Source organism: Coregonus clupeaformis, chromosome 26 (genome assembly GCF_020615455.1).
Source record: "Coregonus clupeaformis isolate EN_2021a chromosome 26, ASM2061545v1, whole genome shotgun sequence".
NCBI lineage: Eukaryota > Metazoa > Chordata > Actinopteri > Salmoniformes > Salmonidae > Coregonus > Coregonus clupeaformis.
In genome coordinates, this window is record NC_059217.1 from 20,756,532 (window position 1) to 20,778,799 (window position 22,268).

The 22,268-nt window shown below is 38.9% G+C and overlaps 2 long non-coding RNA genes across 4 annotated transcripts; both read left to right on the forward strand.

Moving 5' to 3' along the window:
* Window positions 1-304: 304 nt before the first annotated feature.
* On the forward strand, window positions 305-4,106 carry LOC123481943. The gene is made up of 3 exons (XR_006657446.1): window positions 305-369; window positions 461-653; window positions 4,067-4,106. It is a non-coding gene; the product is annotated as an uncharacterized LOC123481943 (long non-coding RNA).
* An 11,714-nt stretch (window positions 4,107-15,820) lies between these two features.
* On the forward strand, window positions 15,821-18,030 carry LOC123481944. 3 transcript variants are annotated; one of them, XR_006657447.1, is made up of 4 exons: window positions 15,821-16,233; window positions 16,343-16,408; window positions 16,711-16,971; window positions 17,110-18,030. It is a non-coding gene; the product is annotated as an uncharacterized LOC123481944 (long non-coding RNA). The 3 variants fall into 3 exon arrangements; XR_006657448.1 differs by having other exon boundaries at window positions 16,349-16,408; XR_006657449.1 differs by having other exon boundaries at window positions 16,352-16,408.
* The last annotated feature ends 4,238 nt before the right edge of the window (window positions 18,031-22,268 follow it).

Consider the following 22,268-nt stretch of genomic DNA (forward strand, 5'->3'; position numbering starts at 1 on the left):
TGATTTCATAGTTTTCAGACAAAATGTATTTTGAATGTTGACACCTTTTTGGGTCCTTACCAGTTTGCACCCCTGCAATGGATATTTCCCCTAAATATTAAATCATACACATTGATAAGCAGGCTAAATGGGTCTGATAAACTGCAATTCATTAACCTAATTTGAACTGTATTACTTGATACTAAGTTCTTAACTTTGTTACATCAGCACGTGGTGTATTTGCCTCAGCACCAATTGAAAAGGGATCATTTGTCCTCGAGTACCGTGGGGAGTTTATATCGCAATATGAACGGGACAAGAGGCAGGGAAGTATACGGAAAAGCAAAATGCTTTCTTGTTTGATTTTGAATGGAACAATGGCTCATGGTGGTAAGTAAAACCCTATAAGACATCAGTTAATCTCTATATGTTTATATGTTTTGTGGAGAAAACGTAAATCTGTTTCCTTCTTCAATTTTAGCATAGATGCATCCTGCGAAGATGGTTCACTGGGGAGGCTGGTAAATGATGCCCACAGGTCCCCAAATTGCTAAATGAAAAAGATGATAGTCCAATGTAAACCTCATCTTTGCTTGTTTGCTATTGAAAACATCCAAGCAGAGAGTGAAATAACCTATGATTATGGATAATCTCAGTGGCCATGACGTGCTCTGGTAAGTAAATCTGCTTTGATATATTATAATGTATAGGATCTGTCAAAGAATTATAAAATATATAAATACATGTCCCTTCTTGCATGTATGTTGTCACCGCTTTATACAGTGGGGAAAAAATGTATTTAGTCAGCCACCAATTGTGCAAGTTCTCCCACTTAAAAAGATGAGAGAGGCCTGTAATTTTCATCATAGGTACACGTCAACTATGACAGACAAATTGAGAAAAACAAATCCAGAAAATCACATTCTAGGATTTTTTATGAATTTATTTGCAAATGATGGTGGAAAATAAGTATTTGGTCACCTACAAACAAGCAAGATTTCTGCTTTCACAGACCTGTAACTTCTTCTTTAAGAGGCTCCTCTGTCCTCCACTCGTTACCTGTATTAATGGCACCTGTTTGAACTTGTTATCAGTATAAAGGACACCTGTCCACAACCTCAAACAGTCACACTCCAAACTCCACTATGGCCAAGACCAAAGAGCTGTCAAAGAACACCAGAAACAAAATTGTAGACCTGCACCAGGCTGGGAAGACTGAATCTGCAATAGGTAAGCAGCTTGGTTTGAAGAAATCAACTGTGGGAGCAATTATTAGGAAATGGAAGACATACAAGACCACTGATAATCTCCCTCGATCTGGGGCTCCACGCAAGTTCTCACCCCGTGGGGTCAAAATGATCACAAGAATGGTGAGCAAAAATCCCAGAACCACACGGGGGGGGACCTAGTGAATGACCTGCAGAGAGCTGGGACCAAAGTAACAAAGCCTACCATCAGTAACACACTACGCCGCCAGGGACTCAAATCCTGCAGTGCAAGACGTGTCCCCCTGCTTAAGCCAGTACATGTCCAGGCCCGTCTGAAGTTTGCTAGAGTGCATTTGGATGATCCAGAAGAGGATTGGGAGAATGTCATATGGTCAGATGAAACCAAAATAGAACTTTTAGGTAAAAACTCAACTCGTCGTGATTGGAGGACAAAGAATGCTGAGTTGCACCATACCTACTGTGAAGCATGGGGGGTGGAAACATCATGCTTTGGGGCTGTTTTTCTGCAAAGGGACCAGGACGACAGATCCGTGTAAAGGAAAGAATGAATGGGGCCATGTATCGTGAGATTTGGAGTGAAAACCTCCTTCCATCAGCAAGGGCATTGAAGATGAAACGTGGCTGGGACTTTCAGCATGACAATGATCCCAAACACACCGCCCGGGCAACGAAGGAGTGGCTTCGTAAGAAGCATTTCAAGGTCCTGGAGTGGCCTAGCCAGTCTCCAGATCTTAACCCCATAGAAAATCTTTGGAGGGAGTTGAAAGTCCTTGTTGCCCAGCGACAGCCCCAAAACATCACTGCTCTAGAGGAGATCTGCATGGAGGAATGGGCCAAAATACCAGCAACAGTGTGTGAAAACCTTGTGAAGACTTACAGAAAACGTTTGACCTGTGTCATTGCCAACAAAGGGTACATAACAAAGTATTGAGAAACTTTTGTTATTGACCAAATACTTATTTTCCACCATAATTTGCAAATAAATTCATTAAAAATCATTCAATGTGATTTTCTGGAATTTTATTTCTCATTTTGTCTGTCATCGTTGACGTGTACCTATGATGAAAATGACAGGCCTCTCCCATCTTTTTAAGTGGGAGAACTTGCACAATTGGTGGCTGACTAAATACTTTTTTTCCCCACTGTATATATATACAGTTGAAGTCGGAAGTTTACATACACCTTAGCCAAATACATTTAAACTCAGTTTTTCACAATTCCTGACATTTAATCCAAGTAAAAATTCCCTGTTTTAGGTCAGTTAGGATCACCACTTTATTTTAAGAATGTGAAATGTCAGAATAATAATAGAGAGAATTATTTATTTAAGCTTTTATTTATTTCATCACATTCCCAGTGGGTCAGAAGTTTACATACACATACACAATTAGTATTTGGTAGCATTGCCTTTAAATTGTTTAACTTGGGTCAAACGTTTCGGGTAGCCTTCCACAAGCTTCCCACAATAAGTTGGGTGAATTTTGGCCGATTCCTCCTGACAGAGCTGGTGTAACTGAGTCAGGTTTGTAGGCCTCCTTGCTCGCACACGCTTTTTCAGTTCTGCCCACACATTTTCTATAGGATTGAGGTCAGGGCTTTTTGATGGCCACTCCAAAACCTTGACTTTGTTGTCCTTAAGCCATTTTGCCACAACTTTGGAAGTATGCTTGGGGTCATTGTCCATTTGGAAGACCCATTTTCAACCAAGCTTTAACTTCCTGACTGATGTCTTGAGATGTTGCTTCAATATATCCACATAATTTTCCTTCCTCATGATGCCATCTATTTTGTTAAGCGCACCAGTCCCTCCTGCAGCAAAACAACCCCACAGCATGATGCTGCCACCCCCGTGCTTCACGGTTGGGATGGTGTTCTTCGGCTTGCAAGCCTACCCCCTTTTTCCTCCAAACATATTGATGGTCATTAAGGCCAAACAGTTCTATTTTTGTTTCATCAGACCAGAGGACATTTCTCCAAAAAGTACGATCCTTGTCCCCATGTGCAGTTGCAAACCACAGTCTGGCTTTTTTATGGCGGTTTTGAAGCAGTGGCTTCTTCCTTGCTGAGCGGCCTTTCAGGTTATGTCGATATAGGACTTGTTTTACTGTGGATATAGATACTTTTGTACCTGTTTCCTCCAGCATCATCACAAGGTCCTTTGCTGTTGTTCTGGGATTGATTTGCACCTTTCGCACCAAAGTACATTCATCTCTAGGAGACAGAACGCGTCTCCTTCCTGAGCGGTATGACGGCTTCGTGGTCCCATGGTGTTTATACTTGCGTACTATTGTTTGTAGAGATGAACGTGGTACCTTCAGGCGTTTGGAAATTGCTCCCAAGGATGAACCAGACTTGTGGAGGTCTACAAATTTTTTTCTGAGGTCTTGGCTGATTTCTTTTGATTTTCCCATGATGTCAAGCAAAGAGGCACTGAGTTTGAAGGTAGGCCTTGAAATAGATCCACAGGTACACCTCTCCAATTGACTCAAATGATGTCAATTAACCTATCAGAAGCTTCTAAAGCCATGACATCATTTTCTGGAATTTTCCAAGCTGTTTAAAGGCACAGTCAACTTAGTGTATGTAAACTTCTGACCCACTGGAATTGTGATACAGTGAATTATAAGTGAAAAAATCTGTCTGTAAACAATTGTTGAAAAAATTACTTGTATCATGCACAAAGTAGATGTCCTAACCAACTTGCCAAAACTATAGTTTGTTAACAAGAAATTTGTGGAGTGGTTGAAAAACGAGTTATAATGACTCCAACCTAAGTGTATGTAAACTACCAACTTCAACTGTATACACTGATTAAATAGAGTATAATACAGAATATTTCTTGTTGTGTTTCGTTGCAGACACCAAGTGACAAGATCCCAGCTCAACCTTCAGCAGACCCAGAAGTGAGACAGAGATCCACTTCATCCTTCCAACAGGTTATTACACATTTATTGTACATCTTTTCTATTTAAATTAAATTGATGTCTCAGTTCATTCCTATATATGAATTAAATGGCTTTTTACTGTATTACAACCAACCTTTTGTGTAAGATGTTCACAAAATCAACATTCCCATAACTTGTTTCGATATCATAGTGTAAACAAAATTAGCCCGACCATTTGACAGAACTAACCGTCCCTCAAAACATAAAATGAATCTTTATTCTCTCTAATGCCTATGTTTTTGTGTTTTTGGGGCAATGTTTTTGCCCATTTTAACATATTTCTTATCAATTTGCGTGATTTAATTTATATGGCAGTTGATCCATTTACATTACCCATGGGGACCCATGGGGACCCATGGGGCGGCACACAATTGGCTTAGCGTCGTCCAGGGTAGGGGAGGGAATGGCCGGCAGGGATGTAGCTCAGTTGGTGGAGCATGGCGTTTGCAACGCCAGGGTTGTGGGTTTGATTCCCACAGGGGGCCAGTATGAATGAAAAATTATGTATGTACTCACTGACTGTAAGTCGCTCTGGATAAGAGCGTCTGCTAAATGACTAAATGTTAAATGTAAATGTAATTACTTTTAAGCTTGTGAGCGTTCTTTGACAACAAAAGGATAACTCAAAGTCAGGAACCTTGACTCTAGATGTGTTCAGTCGTCAAGTCCTCATTTGGTACTAAGGCTGTTCAAGACGTAAATGTGTTTCAGATGACGTCCCGATATGGTATGACCCAACCAGAGTAGAGTGTGTGTGTTACACGGTCCTCATATTGTTGGTTGGCAGATATTGTACAGTTTTAACCATTTTTATAGAGTCTTGCATAAAAAGCCCAGATCTATATATTAATTATCTTTCCTAACATATGTGGTCAATGCAGCCCTTGAACTCAGCAATGAGTCTCACCCCAAAGGCGATTATGATTGACAGGTGGTTGGAATATATTGTGACTGAACTGAATATGATCATTAGTTTACTAAATAGATATGATCTATATTATAAAACACAATATTTCTGACATGTTATTGTTGTATTTCGTTGCAGACACCAAGTGACAAGATCCCAGCTCAACCTTCAGCAGACCCAGAAGTGAGACAGAGATCCACTTCATCCTTCCAACAGGTTATTACACATTTATTGTAGATCTTTTCTATTTAAATTAAATTGTTGTGTCAGTTCATTCCAATATATAAATGACATGGCTTTTTACTGTATTACAACCAACCTTTTGTGTAAAATGTTCACAATATCAAAATTCCCATAACTTGTTTCGATATCATAGCATAAACAAAATTAGCCCAACCATTTGACAGAACTAACCGCCCCTCAAAATATAAAAATAATCTTTATTCTCTCTAATGCCTATGTTTTTGTATTTTTGGGGCAATGGTTTAGCCTATTTAACATATTTCTTATCAATTTGCGTGATTTAATTTATATGTCAGTTGATCCATTTACATTACTTTTAAGGTTGTGAGCTTTCTTTGACAACAAAATGATAACTCAAAGTCAGGAACCTTGATTCCAGATGTGTTCAGTCGTCAAGTCCTCATTTGGTAATTAGGCTGTTCAAGATGTAAATGTGCTTCAGATTACGTCCCGATATGGTATGACCCAACCAGAGTAGAGTGTGTGTGTTACACGGTCCTCATATTGTTGGTTAGCAGATATTGTACAGTTTTAACCATTTTTATAGAGTCTTTCATAAAAAGCCCAGATTCATATATTAATTATCTTTCCTAACATCTGTGGTCAATGCAGCCCTTGACCTCAGCAATGAGTCTCACCCCAAAGGCGATTATGATAGACAGGTGGTAGGAATATATTGTGACTGAACTGAGTATGATCATTAGTTTACGAAATAGATATGATCTATATTATAAAACACAATATTTCTGACATGTTATTGTTGTATTTCGTTGCAGACACCAAGTGACAAGATCCCAGCTCAACCTTCAGCAGACCCAGAAGTAAGACAGAGATCCACTTCATCCTTCCAACAGGTTATTACACATTTATTGTAGATCTTTTCTATTTAAATTAAATTGTTGTGTCAGTTCATTCCAATATATAAATGACATGGCTTTTTACTGTATTACAACCAACCTTTTGTGTAAAATGTTCACAATATCAAAATTCCCATAACTTGTTTCGATATCATAGCATAAACAAAATTAGCCCAACCATTTGACAGAACTAACCGCCCCTCAAAATATAAAAATAATCTTTATTCTCTCTAATGCCTATGTTTTTGTATTTTTGGGGCAATGGTTTAGCCTATTTAACATATTTCTTATCAATTTGCGTGATTTAATTTATATGTCAGTTGATCCATTTACATTACTTTTAAGGTTGTGAGCTTTCTTTGACAACAAAATGATAACTCAAAGTCAGTAACCTTGAATCTAGATGTGTTCAGTCGTCAAGTCCTCATTTGGTAATTAGGCTGTTCAAGACATAATTGTCTTTCAGATGACGTCCCGATATGGTATGACCCAACCAGAGTAGAGTGTGTGTGTTACACGGTCCTCATATTGTTGGTTGGTAGATATTGTACAGTTTTAACAATTTTTATAGAGTTTTACATAAAAAGCCCAGATCCATATATGAATTATCTTTCCTAACATCTGTGGTCAATGCAGCCCTTGACCACAGCAATGAGTCTCACCCCAAAGGCGATTATGATAGACAGGTGGTAGGAATATATTGTGACCGAACTGAGTATGATCATTAGTTTACGAAATAGATATGATCTATATTATAAAACACAATATTTCTGACATGTTATTGTTGTATTTCGTTGCAGACACCAAGTGACAAGATCCCAGCTCAACCTTCAGCTGACCCAGAAGTGAGACAGAGATCCACTTCATCCTTCCAACAGGTTATTACATATTTATTGTAGATCTTTTCTATTTAAATTAAATTGTTGTCTCAGTTCATTCCAATATATAAATGGCATGGCTTTTTACTGTATTACAACCAACCTTTTGTGTAAAATTTTCACAATATCAAAATTCCCATAACTTCTTTCGATATCATAGCATAAACAAAATTAGCCCGACCATTTGACAGAACTAACCACCCCTCAAAACATAAAATTAATCTTTATTCTCTCTAATGCCTATGTTTTTGTATTTTTGGGGCAATGTTTTTGCACATTTAACATATTTCTTATCAATTTGAGTGATTTAATTTATATGGCAGTTGATCCATTTACATTACTTTTAAGGTTGTGAGCTTTCTTTGACAACAAAATGATAACTCAAAGTCAGGAACCTTGATTCCAGATGTGTTCAGTCGTCAAGTCCTCATTTGGTAATTAGGCTGTTCAAGATGTAAATGTGTTTCAGATTACGTCCCGATATGGTATGACCCAACCAGAGTAGAGTGTGTGTGTTACACGGTCCTCATATTGTTGGTTAGCAGATATTGTACAGTTTTAACCATTTTTATAGAGTCTTTCATAAAAAGCCCAGATTCATATATTAATTATCTTTCCTAACATCTGTGGTCAATGCAGCCCTTGACCTCAGCAATGAGTCTCACCCCAAAGGCGATTATGATAGACAGGTGGTAGGAATATATTGTGACTGAACTGAGTATGATCATTAGTTTACGAAATAGATATGATCTATATTATAAAACACAATATTTCTGACATGTTATTGTTGTATTTCGTTGCAGACACCAAGTGACAAGATCCCAGCTCAACCTTCAGCAGACCCAGAAGTAAGACAGAGATCCACTTCATCCTTCCAACAGGTTATTACACATTTATTGTAGATCTTTTCTATTTAAATTAAATTGTTGTGTCAGTTCATTCCAATATATAAATGACATGGCTTTTTACTGTATTACAACCAACCTTTTGTGTAAAATGTTCACAAAATCAACATTCCCATAACTTGTTTCGATATCATAGTGTAAACAAAATTAGCCCGACCATTTGACAAAACAAACCGCCCTCAAAATATACAATTAATCTTTCTTCTCTCTAATGCCTATGTTTTTGTATTTTTGGGGCAAAGTTTTTGCCCATTTAACATATTTCTTATCAATTTGCGTGATTTAATTTATATGGCAGTCGATCCATTTACATTACTTTTAAGGTTGTGAGCTTTCTTTGACAACAAAATGATAACTCAAAGTCAGGAACCTTGACTCTAGATGTGTTCAGTCGTCAAGTCCTCATTTGGTAATTAGGCTGTTCAAGACGTAATTGCCTTTCAGATTACGTCCCGATATGGTATGACCCAACCAGAGTAGAGTGTGTGTGTTACACGGTCCTCATATTGTTGGTTGGCAGATATTGTACAGTTTTAACAATTTTTATAGAGTTTTACATAAAAAGCCCAGATCCATATATGAATTATCTTTCCTAACATCTGTGGTCAATGCAGCCCTTGACCTCAGCAATGAGTCTCACCCCAAAGGCAATTATGATAGACAGGTGGTAGGAATATATTGTGACCGAACTGAGTATGATCATTAGTTTACGAAATAGATATGATCTATATTATAAAACACAATATTTCTGACATGTTATTGTTGTATTTCGTTGCAGACACCAAGTGACAAGATCCCAGCTCAACCTTCAGCAAACCCAGAAGTGAGACAGAGATCCACTTCATCCTTCCAACAGGTTATTACATATTTATTGTAGATCTTTTCTATTTAAATTAAATTGTTGTCTCAGTTCATTCCAAAATATGAATTAAATGGCTTTTTACTGTATTATAACCAACCTTTTGTGTAAAATGTTCACAAAATCAACATTCCCATAACTTGTTTCGATATCTTAGTGTAAACAAAATTAGCCCGACCATTTGACAGAACTAACCGCCCCTCAAAATATAAAAATAATCTTTATTCTTTCTAATGCCTATGTTTTTGTATTTTTGGGGCAATGTTTTTGCCCATTTAACATATTTCTTATCAATTTGCATGATTTAATTGATATTGCAGTTGATCCATTTACATTACTTTTAAGGTTGTGAGCTTTCTTTGACAACAAAAGGATAACTCAAAGTCAGGAACCTTGACTCTAGATGTGTTCAGTCGTCATGTCCTCATTTGGTACTAAGGCTGTTCAAGACGTAAATGTGTTTCAGATGACGTCCCGATATGGTATGACCCAACCAGAGTAGAGTGTGTGTGTTACACGGTCCTCATATTGTTGGTTGGCAGATATTGTACAGTTTTAACAATTTTTATAGAGTTTTACATAAAAAGCCCAGATCCACATATGAATTATCTTTCATTTACATTTTAGTCATTTAGCAGACGCTCTTATCCAGAGCGACTTACAGTTAGTGAGTACATACATAATTTTTTTTATACTGGCCCCCCATGGGAATCGATCCCACAATCCTGGCATTGCAAACGCCATGCTCTACCAATTGAGCTACATCCCTGCCGGTCATTCCCTCCCCTACCCTGGACGACGCTGAACCAATTGTGCTCCGCCCCATGGGTCTCTTCCTAACATCTGTGGTCAATGCAGCCCTTGACCTCAGCAATGAGTCTCACCCCAAAGGCGATTATGATAGACAGGTGGTAGGAATATATTGTGACTGAACTGAGTATGATCATTAGTTTACTAAATAGATATGATCTATATTATAAAACACAATATTTCTGACATGTTATTGTTGTATTTCGTTGCAGACACCAAGTGACAAGATCCCAGCTCAACCTTCAGCAGACCCAGAAGTGAGACAGAGATCCACTTCATCCTTCCAACAGGTTATTACACATTTATTGTAGATCTTTTCTATTTAAATTAAATTGTTGTCTCAGTTCATTCCAATATATAAATGACATGGCTTTTTACTGTATTACAACCAACCTTTTGTGTAAAATGTTCACAATATCAAAATTCCCATAACTTGTTTCGATATCTTAGCATAAACAAAATTAGCCCGACGATTTGACAGAACTAACCGCCCTCAAAATATAAAATTAATCTTTATTCTCTCTAATGCCTATGTTTTTGTATTTTTGGGGCAATGTTTTTGCCCATTTAACATATTTCTTATCAATTTGCGTGATTTAATTGATATGGCAGTCGATCCATTTACATTACTTTTAAGGTTGTGAGCTTTCTTTGACAACAAAATGATAACTCAAAGTCAGGAACCTTGACTCTAGATGTGTTCAGTCGTCAAGTCCTCATTTGGTAATTAGGCTGTTCAAGACGTAATTGCCTTTCAGATTACGTCCCGATATGGTATGACCCAACCAGAGTAGAGTGTGTGTGTTACACGGTCCTCATATTGTTGGTTGGCAGATATTGTACAGTTTTAACAATTTTTATAGAGTTTTACATAAAAAGCCCAGATCCATATATGAATTATCTTTCCTAACATCTGTGGTCAATGCAGCCCTTGACCTCAGCAATGAGTCTCACCCCAAAGGCAATTATGATAGACAGGTGGTAGGAATATATTGTGACCGAACTGAGTATGATCATTAGTTTACGAAATAGATATGATCTATATTATAAAACACAATATTTCTGACATGTTATTGTTGTATTTCGTTGCAGACACCAAGTGACAAGATCCCAGCTCAACCTTCAGCAAACCCAGAAGTGAGACAGAGATCCACTTCATCCTTCCAACAGGTTATTACATATTTATTGTAGATCTTTTCTATTTAAATTAAATTGTTGTCTCAGTTCATTCCAAAATATGAATTAAATGGCTTTTTACTGTATTATAACCAACCTTTTGTGTAAAATGTTCACAAAATCAACATTCCCATAACTTGTTTCGATATCTTAGTGTAAACAAAATTAGCCCGACCATTTGACAGAACTAACCGCCCCTCAAAATATAAAAATAATCTTTATTCTTTCTAATGCCTATGTTTTTGTATTTTTGGGGCAATGTTTTTGCCCATTTAACATATTTCTTATCAATTTGCGTGATTTAATTTATATTGCAGTTGATCCATTTACATTACTTTTAAGGTTGTGAGCTTTCTTTGACAACAAAAGGATAACTCAAAGTCAGGAACCTTGACTCTAGATGTGTTCAGTCGTCATGTCCTCATTTGGTACTAAGGCTGTTCAAGACGTAAATGTGTTTCAGATGACGTCCCGATATGGTATGACCCAACCAGAGTAGAGTGTGTGTGTTACACGGTCCTCATATTGTTGGTTGGCAGATATTGTACAGTTTTAACAATTTTTATAGAGTTTTACATAAAAAGCCCAGATCCACATATGAATTATCTTTCATTTACATTACATTTACATTTTAGTCATTTAGCAGACGCTCTTATCCAGAGCGACTTACAGTTAGTGAGTACATACATAATTTTTTTTATACTGGCCCCCCATGGGAATCGAACCCACAATCCTGGCATTGCAAACGCCATGCTCTACCAATTGAGCTACATCCCTGCCGGTCATTCCCTCCCCTACCCTGGACGACGCTGAACCAATTGTGCGCCGCCCCATGGGTCTCTTCCTAACATCTGTGGTCAATGCAGCCCTTGACCTCAGCAATGAGTCTCACCCCAAAGGCGATTATGATAGACAGGTGGTAGGAATATATTGTGACTGAACTGAGTATGATCATTAGTTTACTAAATAGATATGATCTATATTATAAAACACAATATTTCTGACATGTTATTGTTGTATTTCGTTGCAGACACCAAGTGACAAGATCCCAGCTCAACCTTCAGCAAACCCAGAAGTGAGACAGAGATCCACTTCATCCTTCCAACAGGTTATTACATATTTATTGTAGATCTTTTCTATTTAAATTAAATTGTTGTCTCAGTTCATTCCAAAATATGAATTACATGGCTTTTCACTGTATTACAACCAACCTTTTGTGTAAAATGTTCACAAAATCAACATTCCCATAACTTGTTTCGATATCATAGTGTAAACAAAATTAGCCCGACCATTTGACAGAACTACTCGCCCCTCAAAACATAAAATTAATCTTTATTCTCTCTAATGCCTATGTTTTTGTATTTTTGGGGCAATGTTTTTGCCCATTTAACATATTTCTTATCAATTTGCGTGATTTAATTGATATGGCAGTTGATACATTTACATTACTTTTAAGGTGGTGAGCTTTCTTTGACAACAAAAGGATAACTCAAAGTCAGGAACCTTGATTCCAGATGTGTTCAGTCGTCAAGTCCTCATTTGGTAATTAGGCTGTTCAAGACGTAAATGTGTTTCAGATGACGTCCCGATATGGTATGACCCAACCAGAGTAGAGTGTGTGTGTTACACGGTCCTCATATTGTTGGTTAGCAGATATTGTACAGTTTTAACCATTTTTATAGAGTCTTGCATAAAAAGCCCAGATCCATATATTAATTATCTTTCCTAACATCTGTGGTCAATGCAGCCCTTGACCTCAGCAATGAGTCTCAACCCAAAGGCGATTATGATAGACAGGTGGTAGGAATATATTGTGACTGAACTTTAATATGATCATTAGTTTACTAAATAGATATGATCTATATTATAAAACACAATATTTCTGACATGTTATTGTTGTATTTCGTTGCAGACACCAAGTGACAAGATCCCAGCTCAACCTTCAGCAGACCCAGAAGTGAGACAGAGATCCACTTCATCCTTCCAACAGGTTATTACACATTTATTGTAGATCTTTTCTATTTAAATTAAATTGTTGTCTCAGTTCATTCCAAAATATGAATTAAATGGCTTTTTACTGTATTACAACCAACCTTTTGTGTAAAATGTTCACAAAATCAACATTCCCATAACTTGTTTCGATATCATAACGTAAACAAAATTAGCCCGACCATTTGACAGAACTAACCGCCCCTCAAAACATAAAATTAATCTTTATTCTCTCTAATGCCTATGTTTTTGTATTTTTGGGGGCAATGTTTTTGCCCATTTAACATATTTCTTATCAATTTGCGTGATTTAATTTATATGGCAGTTGATCCATTTACATTACTTTTAAGGTTGTGAGCTTTCTTTGACAACAAAAGGATAACTCAAAGTCAGGAACCTTGACTCTAGATGTGTTCAGTCGTCAAGTCCTCATTTGGTACTAAGGCTGTTCAAGACGTAAATGTGTTTCAGATGACGTCCCGATATGGTATGACCCAACCAGAGTAGAGTGTGTGTGTTACACGGTCCTCATATTGTTGGTTAGCAGATATTGTACAGTTTTAACCATTTCTATAGAGTCTTGCTTAAAAACCCCAGATCCACATATTCATTTTTTCATTTATATGTCATCTATAAAACAGTATTGTCAATTTCTTAACCCAAATTATTTTCACATACAGTATAATGTATAATATCCTAATTTACTGTTACGGTACTGTGTTCTTCATAATTTCATTCAAGGCAAGCAAGTCCAGTGGAATTGTACCCTTCCAGTGTCCTATTGCAAAGCAGGTAAGAAAGCTGCATTCTTGTCATTAGATAAAATAGTTCATATTCTTTGTTAACACATTGTGGTATTTTTGATGTGAGGAAACATTGTAGAAATTTGTACAGCTTAGAAAAAAACGCCATCTGCAAAATCTGAGGCGCCGTCATGATCGTTGTGAGGATCGTTATGAGAAGAGATAGCTGAGAGACAGAGGTCTTTCAATCAGTTTACTAGAATACATTTTTCTGTGAGTATGTAGGTGTTATGCACAATGTGATGGTACTGTAGGGAGTATGATACCCTAGGTATTAATACATGTATAAAGTTATTGACAGAATTAGATGCTTTTTTTTCTCCATTTTCCTTCAGACCTTGATGAATCTTCGGATGCTGCAGACTATCTTCCAGTCTCATGTGGCAATTCCTCGGATGCTTCTATTATAAGTACTACAAGTTCTTGTAGTAAGGAATATAAAACCACAGAAAAGAATCTCCACCACAAATTGTCAGAGAACACACCATTAGGGAATGTTACAGCACACAGTGGGGATAGTACCACCAGTTCAGAGAAGCCAAGAACATTAAGTTATTCAAAGATGCGCAGCAATCCTTGTACTTCAGTAATAAGCTGCAGTGCCAATTCATCAGAGAACACATCACACCAGAAAAGCTCCATAAATGTCACACCTTTGTCAATAACAGCAAAAGGAAGCAAGTACAACAAGAAGCAATTTTGTCTTTATTGTAAAAAGGCCAATTATAAATTGGCAAGACACCTCGAATCCATCCACAGTGAAAAGCCTGATGTTGCAATGGCTTTCAGTTTTAATAAAGGATCCCGCAAAAGAAGAGAGTTGTTACGCTCTCTTAAGAAGAGATGAAACTTTGACCATAATACTGAAGTGGCAAGCTGTGGCACTGGAGAGATGGTTGCCTGTAAAATACCTAGTAATGCAAAACCATCTGATGACTACCGTCACTGCAAATTTTGCGAAGGACTGTATGCAAGAAATTCCCTATGGAGACATGTGAGAAACTGCCCGAAAAAGTCTGTTGAGGGAGAGCCTCAAGTTGGGCGAAAACGGATTCAACTGCACTTACCAAGACCTGACTCAGTTAAGGAAACTGTTTGGAAGATTGCTTGTGAAATGAACCAGGATGACGTTTCCTCGGTTGTAAGGAGTGAAACTGAATTCCTTTGTATCGGCGAGTCACTGTTGAATTCCAGGAAACCATATGAGAGAAGGAATGACTACATACGGCAAAAAATTAGAGAGATGGCAAGACTATTGATAACGGCAAGGGCTATAACACCTTTGAAGAGCACCGAAGTCCTTGTTATGCCCTGTAACTTTCCCCATGTGATACAGGCAGTAAGATATGTTGCTGGTTATGATGTCGAAAGCAACTCGTATAAAATCCCATCATTGGCTTTGAAATTGGGACACAGTTTAGCCAAAGTTGCAGGCATTATTCAATGCAATGCCATCATTGCAAATCGCCCTGCTGTTGCAGAGTCTGCAAAGCAATTTGCCACTTTACATCAGAAAAAGTGGACAGAGTCCATTTCAGCTGCCGCATTGGGTACACTTCAACAAGCCAAATGGAATAAACCACAGGTTTTACCCTTTACAGAGGATGTGTCGGTGCTGCACACGTTTCTTGCTACTGAGCGTGCTAAGTGTATGAAGGACCTTGAGGAAGAACCCAACAGCAAAAGCTTTGGAAATCTTGCTAAAGTGACTTTGACGCAGGTAGTACTATTTAACAGAAGGAGGGAAGGGGAAGTTTCAAAAATGGAGCTTCAGTCTTTCACATCCAGGGATCTTACGGAGCTGAATCCAGACATTGTGAGGGGCCTTACTGACTTCGAGAGGAAGCTTGCAGAGCACTTTGAGAGAGTTGAGATTCGGGGTAAAAGGTCAAGAAAGGTTCCAGTGCTTCTAACATTTTACATTTTAGTCATTTAGCAGACGCTCTTATCCAGAGCGACTTACAGTTAGTGAATACATATTTTTTTATACTGGCCCCCCGTGGGAATCGAACCCACAACCCTGGCGTTGCAAACGCCATGCTCTATCAACTGAGCTACATCCTTGCCGGCCATTCCCTCCCCTACCCTGGACGACGCTGGGCCAATTGTGCGCCGCCCATGAGTCTCCCGGTCGCGGCCGGCTGCGACAGAGCCTGGATTCGAACCAGGATCTCTAGTGGCACAGTTAGCACTGCGATGCAGTGCCTTAGACCACTGCGCCACTCAGGAGACACCTAACCCCTGACATGATCACTGCTATGGACCTCCTCTTGATAAGCAGAAAAGAGTGTCAAGTCCACAAAGAAAATGTGTACATGTTTGCACGGCCATGTGTCCTTTCCCATTACAGAGGCTCCGACTGCTTTCGCAAGTATGCAAACAATGTGGTGCAAAGAACCCAGAGGCACTCACCTCAACAAGATTGCGGAAACAAGTCGCCACTTTGTCCACACTACTAAACCTCAAAGAAAATGAAATGGATCAACTTGCCACCTTTCTAGGACATGACATCCGTGTCCATAGAGAATTCTATCGGCTTCCAGAGAGTACCCTGCAGCTCGCAAAAGTCAGCAAACTGTTGATAGCAATCGAAAAGGAAGACTGCCTTACCTGCAGGGGAAAGGGCTGGATGACATTGAGGTCAATCCTGAAGGTAACATTTTGTTTGAAATATAGTTTTTACCCACTTCAAATATAACTATTATAAGTGTTGTTAGTCCTTAATTTAAATAATTGGCCGTAAATGTTTTTTACCCAACCAGATGAAGTAGAAATGAGTGATGATGATTCCAGTGAAGAAACCATTGCTGACCTACATCAATGCAAAGGTATCCTGACTTGCATATATGTGGTAATATCTTTAAGTTATGTCACATAAATGCACATTTCTGTGGGGATTATCGAAATGATCCTCTATCTGTTTTTAAACAATCACATTGGTGGTGATAAGTAATTCCACATTTATGGATTTGCAATCAGTTTATGTTTATATCTCAAATATCAGTTAATATCTAATGTAGAATTGCATATTGCCTGACATTGAGGTTGTTTACAGTGAATAATACAAGCAAGCAAACGTATTGTCATGAAGCTCATAGAACATAAATACATTCATTATTACTTTGCAAAGGCTCAACAACAGAGACTTCTAGGGACCAGACACTTCTGAGGCAAACACCAGAGTCAACCACCCTGGACAACATGGAGGGCACTTCTGAGTCAACCACCCTGGACAACATGGAGGGCACTTCTGAGTCAACCACCCTGGACAACATGGAGGGCACTCCTGAGTCAACCACCTTGGATAACGTACACATGAGCAACACACAACCAAGACATGGTAAAATAGTCACATCCCAAGCATCCTCAAAGTGCTCCAAAGGAAAGCAAGGTTAGTAAGCATTTTGTATTCACATGTATTGATAACATCATATAACTACTAACTAGAATGCTTTGTATCATATCCTCCATTTGTCACTTTAGCAGAGCTCATTGTTAATCAGTTGTATTTTGTTTCCATTTATGAAAGCTGTGAAGGTGAGAAGCAAGTGGACAGGTGATGAAGTGAAAGCTGTTGAGTGGCATTTGCTTAATTTCATAACAAGCTGCAGAATACCAGGTGAAAAGGACTGTGACTCCTGCCTCCAAGCAGAGCCAGTAGCTCTGAAAGACAGAGACTGGGGTTGCTATCAAATACTACATCCACAACAGAAATGTAGCATTAAAAAGGAAGATGAATAGATAGAACTAGAGCATGCCAACTGTAGCTCAGGTACCATTCAATTCCAATTTCAATGAGCTTCTCCTCAGATAGTGTTAATATCTGTGGGTTTCATGTTCATATTATTTTATTTTCCTTAAATGATTTATATTGTTGGTTCTTGTACAAACATGCCACATAGGCTCGACTGTAGATCCCACATGTTTGTATGTTTATGTATAATTGAGGGCTATTAATGAGCATATGTTTGCCACTAATGGTCACATTTTTTGGGATAACAGTTGATGATATAGGTTAATACTCTGCTCTCATTGACAGGGAAAAGAGATAAACAGTACTTAAAGGGATTGTTATTGTTCCCAAGTTTTCAGAAGCACTTTGTTCTTAACCACAAGTTGTTGAATGTGGCAAGGTGTTTAAATTACTGTTAAACTATTACCATTTCAATGGGTGCTTGTAACAGGCCTTGTGTATGGTAACTTGCACTATGTAACTATGATGTAAATCCCTATGTTATTTAGACAGGTTAGCTGAATGTACACTGTCATGTTTCATAGAAGCTGGATGCTTTAATAGAGAGTTTCTCATTCATTTCAAACATGCCATTTCTACTGCCTTGTGCATAGCAGGGAAGGAGGCAAAGTGTAGGTGGTCTATTCTGGGTGTTCAATTGATTTGTTAATTTGTATATTTTCGCTGGCACTCAATAAAAGTAAGGCATAAAGTGTTCCCTCTTTTTTACATGAATATTGACTGCAAATGTATTGTTATAAATAACAATAATACGACTTAAACAGTAGACTGAGAATATATTATATTTATGAGCTATGTGAACATGGATAGGTATTTCTGTTGAAGGTTACCTATCTGGTGAGCATGATTATTATTATAATTGTTTTAAAGCTTTAGTTAAGTATTGTACACCTATGATTCTTATGCAGACATTTCAACATGTAACCGGAACCACGTTCAAATACAGACCCTATTTACAGGTTCTTCATAAGTCACATAAACCTGAAAATCAGTGTGTATCTACGGGCTGCTGTTGCTATGGGCCTTATATGTCACATGAACCCGAAAAAGTCCTCATATATACTATTAAAATCAGGTCTGAACAAAATATAGCCCTAGACAAAATCTCAACAGATGGATGTATTCCTAGAATCATGGGACCAAACTATTCTGATTCCCAGGTCTCTTGGACCTTGGGAAAGGCATGTCCCAATATGTCACATTTTTGTCATAAGTCCTGATATTGTCTATAAACACGTATGTGTGTGTGTGTGTGTGTGTGTGTGTGTGTGTGTGTGTGTGTGCGTGTGTGTGTGTGTGTGTGCGTGCGTGCGTGCGTGTGTGCGTGCGCTGTGCGTGTGTGCGTGCGTGTGTGTGTGTGTGAAAGTGTGTGAGAGTGTGTGAGAGAGTTGAGGGGGTTGGCTCTGGCTGTCTGACTCAAGAGCAAACACTGATGGTCAAACACATAGCCTTCTCCACCCATTCTCTTTTCCTCTTTATCCATCTCTTCCTCTCCCCCTCTCTTTATCCCCCTTCACCTCCCCACCACTCCCTCCCATGCTCCTTGGCCAACTAGCTCAATATAAGCTAAGTGCATCATGTGGTTCTATTGAGAGGCATGTGTGAAGTATACAAGTGAGAGATTTATCTGTCAATCAATGGAGCAGACAGAATTTGGCACAAAAAGGTAAAACATGAAGATCCCAATGTCCAGTGTCAGGTGCATTCCCTGCTGGGGGACTGCCTTGAGTACCTTGACCAACACAACAGGACCTGTCAATCAATTATCCTGTGGACAGTTTAGTACTGACTGAGCCACAGAAAGGAAACAGCAGCAGCACAGTGAAGAGCATAGTGGACAATCCCCCTGTTCTGTTTGTCTCTGTTATGTTATTGACGTTCTTAATCAGTGGACCTCTTACCCTGTGCCGTCACTGGGTCAAATGATGGTTCATGCTGCTTTGTAGGTCCCCAATAGAATAAAATATATGTTTATGAAAAGGATAATTAATTACAGAGGGTATCTTTGGATAAAGTCATACTTGTTTTTATCCTTTTCCCCTGGTCTGTGTAGCACGGCTTTCATGTGTGTGTAATTACCATATTTCATTACTGTGTGGAGTGTCACTGTTGGAGCATCAAAGCGATTGGCTCCCCTCATGTGCGGCCAGCGCTGCGAGAGAAGTACACAACTATTTTTTTTTTGAAGAATAAATTGGCCCGCGCCTGTTTTTGAGTGCACTCTCCCCCTCAAGCTGCTGTCGATATCAAAGAGAAGCCATTCGGGTGGTGAAGTGCCCCTTGTGCTGAATAATAAAGCAGTGCATCATCGCAAAAACCTGCGAAACACATCACTCTCACCTTCTCCCTCTCTCTCTCTCTCGTACACACACTCTTCTTTCCTCCCTCGCTCTCTCCTCCTCAAACACACACTCACCTCATGTCACAAAACATTGCCATATTGTAGGGCCAACAGCGACTTTGATAGTACTCTGAGTTGTCATATTTATGCATAGCATAACGTATGGAAACAGTGAAAACAATAGGAACCATATATGATACAGTGAGGGAAAAAAGTATTTGATCCCCTGCTGATTTTGTACGTTTGCCCACTGACAAAGAAATGATCAGTCTATAATTTTAATGGTAGGTTTATTTGAACAGTGAGAGACAGAATAACAACAACAAAATCCAGAAAAACGCATGTCAAAAATTTTATAAATTGATTTGCATTTTAATGAGGGAAATAAGTATTTGACCCCTCTCAATCAGAAAGATTTCTGTCTCCCAGGTGTCTTTTATACAGGTAACGAGCTGAGATTAGGAGCACACTCTTAAAGGGAGTGCTCCTAATTTCAGCTTGTTACCTGTATAAAATACACCTGTCCACAGAAGCAATCAATCAATCAGATTCCAAACTCTCCACCATGGCCAAGACCAAAGAGCTCTCCAAGGATGTCAGGGACAAGATTGTAGACCTACACAAGGCTGGAATGGGCTATTCATATTCATAGCAGACTTCGAAAAGGCATTTGATAAAGTACGACTGGGGTTTATACAGTGGGGGAAAAAAGTATTTAGTCAGCCACCAATTGTGCAAGTTCTCCCACTTAAAAAGATGAGAGAGGCCTGTAATTTTCATCATAGGTACACGTTAACTATGACAGACAAAAAATCCAGAAAATCACATTGTAGGATTTTTTATGAATTTATTTGCAAATTATGGTGGAAAATAAGTATTTGGTCAATAACAAAAGTTTCTCAATACTTTGTTATATACCCTTTGTTGGCAATGACACAGGTCAAACGTTTTCTGTAAGTCTTCACAAGGTTTTCACACACTGTTGCTGGTATTTTGGCCCATTCCTCCATGCAGATCTCCTCTAGAGCAGTGATGTTTTGGGGCTGTCGCTGGGCAACACAGACTTTCAACTCCCCTCCAAAGATTTTCTAAGGGGTTGAGATCTGGAGACTGGCTAGGCCACTCCAGGACCTTGAAATGCTTCTTACGAAGCCACTCCTTCGTTGCCCGGGCGGTGTGTTTGGGATCATTGTCATGCTGAAAGACCCAGCCACGTTTAATCTTCAATGCCCTTGCTGATGGAAGGAGGTTTTCACTCAAAATCTCACGATACATGGCCCCATTCATTCTTTCCTTTACACGGATCAGTCGTCCTGGTCCCTTTGCAGAAAAAACAGCCCCAAAGCATGATGTTTCCAACCCCCATGCTTCACAGTAGGTATGGTGTTCTTTGGATGCAACTCAGCATTCTTTGTCCTCCAAACACGATCGAGTTGAGTTTTTACCAAAAAGTTATATTTTGGTTTCATGTGACCATATGACATTCTCCCAATCCTCTTCTGGATCATCCAAATGCACTCTAGCAAAATTTAGACGGGCCTGGACATGTACTGGCTTAAGCAGGGGGACACGTCTGGCACTGCAGGATTTGAGTCCCTGGCGGCGTAGTGTGTTACTGATGGTAGGCTTTGTTACTTTGGTCCCAGCTCTCTGCAGGTCATTCACTAGGTCCCCCTGTGTGGTTCTGGGATTTTTGCTCACCGTTCTTGTGATCATTTTGACCCCACGGGTGAGATCTTGCGTGGAGCCCCAGATCGAGGGAGATTATCAGTGGTCTTGTATGTCTTCCATTTCCTAATAATTGCTCCCACAGTTGATTTCTTCAAACCAAGCTGCTTACCTATTGCAGATTCAGTCTTCCCAGCCTGGTGCAGGTCTACAATTTTGTTTCTGGTGTCCTTTGACAGCTCTTTGGTCTTGGCCATAGTGGAGTTTGGAGTGTGACTGTTTGAGGTTGTGGACAGGTGTCTTTTATACTGATAACAAGTTCAAACAGGTGCCATCAATACAGGTAACGAGTGGAGGACAGAGGAGCCTCTTAAAGAAGAAGTTACAGGTCTGTGAGAGCCAGAAATCTTGTTTGTTTGTAGGTGACCAAATACTTATTTTCCACCATAATTTGCAAATAAATTCATAAAGAATCCTACAATGTGATTTTCTGGTTTTTTTCCCCTCATTTTGTCAATTTAGTTGACGTGTACCTATGATGAAAATTACAGGCCTCTCTCATCTTTTTAAGTGGGAGAACTTGCACAATTGGTGGCTGACTAAATACTTTTTTCCCCCACTGTAGGTTGTATGTTGGGAGCTTTTGGGAAAGAGCAAAGTTAGAAAGATATGGCATATAGAAGCAAACCGGATGGACATCATGAAAATGATCGGAGAGGTTGAGAGTAGAAGAAGTTCAGGAGCAAAAAAAATAATAAATAAAAAAATAGAATTATTGTAAAATTGACTGTGTCCATAAGGTGTATATAGTAAGTATAGGCTGGAAGTAGAGGCCTGGGCATTGTTGTTCACTAATTCCCCAAGTAGGGAAAGGATGGCGGGGTTGAAAAGTAATAAAGGGGAGTATATATATAACAAACATGGG